This window comes from Vespa velutina, chromosome 1, assembly GCF_912470025.1.
Source record: "Vespa velutina chromosome 1, iVesVel2.1, whole genome shotgun sequence".
Classification (NCBI taxonomy): Eukaryota; Metazoa; Arthropoda; class Insecta; order Hymenoptera; family Vespidae; genus Vespa; species Vespa velutina.
The window spans coordinates 18,354,334-18,355,412 of NC_062188.1; the positions used below are offsets into that span (position 1 = coordinate 18,354,334).

The 1,079-nt window shown below is 35.6% G+C and overlaps 1 protein-coding gene across 3 annotated transcripts in view; it reads right to left on the minus strand.

Annotated features, from left to right (window-relative positions):
* Positions 1-592, minus strand: part of LOC124953567 (abhydrolase domain-containing protein 2) — an 8,598-nt gene extending 8,006 nt beyond the window's left edge. For 2 of the 3 annotated variants that reach the window (XM_047505234.1, XM_047505142.1), the window contains exon 1: positions 1-592. This exon is cut by the window's left edge and continues 292 nt beyond it. The gene's annotated coding sequence lies outside the window, so the exon portion shown is untranslated. The other variant, XM_047505328.1, reaches the window with a different exon arrangement.
* Positions 593-1,079: the final 487 nt, after the last annotated feature.

Consider the following 1,079-nt stretch of genomic DNA (forward strand, 5'->3'; position numbering starts at 1 on the left):
AAGCGATCGACGCCGGTGAGTCGATCGACGATGACGACGACACGAACGAAGCTTTTTAAAGGCTAGGATCCGACTGGTAGCTTTGGATAGGATTTATATATGGTGTGTGTGTGGTGTGTGTGTGAGAGAGAGAGAGAGAGAGAGAGAGAGAGAGAGAGAGAGAGGGGGGGGGGTTAAAAAAGAGAAAGAGAAAGAGAAAGAGAAAAAGAAAGAGAGAGAGAGAGAGAGAAAGAGAGATGATGATGATGATGAAGGACAGATGTATGTCTCTCACGGGGCGCGGTACTCTCTTGTTGAATCGATCGACTCGACTCAGTCATTAAAACTGACACGAGAATGCAAGAAAAATATTCTTCTTGGCTTTCTACAAAGATTCCGCTCTACCGTTCATCAAACGTTTTTTCTTTTTTTGTATCTTTTTTTCTTGTCTTTCTTCCTTTCCTTTCCTTTTCTTCCTTTTCTCCTTTCCTTCTTCCTTCCTTCCTTCTCACTCTTAAAATGAACAAAAGAGAACGACGTATGCACAACACCAAATATTCTCTTTCCACCGATACGCCGGGTTTATTTTACCGACATTTAGCGATGCGCGCTTCTCTTTTCGCGTTCAATTTGCGAAGGTAGAAATCGAATATGGCCGGTGTTATCATCGACATCTATCAATGATGGTCATAAGTTTGTCAAATTTTATTATTCAATGTTGACATAACAGATTTCTTTCTTATCGACATTTTTCATTAGAGTCGATAACATCAGGTACATTAAAAATCTTGACATTAATTTTTTTATTTTTTTATTGTTTACGACGACTTCATAGTACGAAATTATTATTTTTTCTTTTCTTTTTTTTCTTTCTTTATATTCATATCGTACAATATTTTCAAAGAAGAGCTTCTGACCAGTAGAAAATACATATCTGATCTTAAAAGCAGAGCGTCATCATTTTTTCAAAGCATGTGTGATTTCAGCGACATCTGTAGATAAAATATGAATTATGTTGTTAATTATGTAATTAATAATAAATTAATGTTTAGTTGGGATTAAATTGGAAAAAATACTGAAAAAATTTTTAAATATGCAGC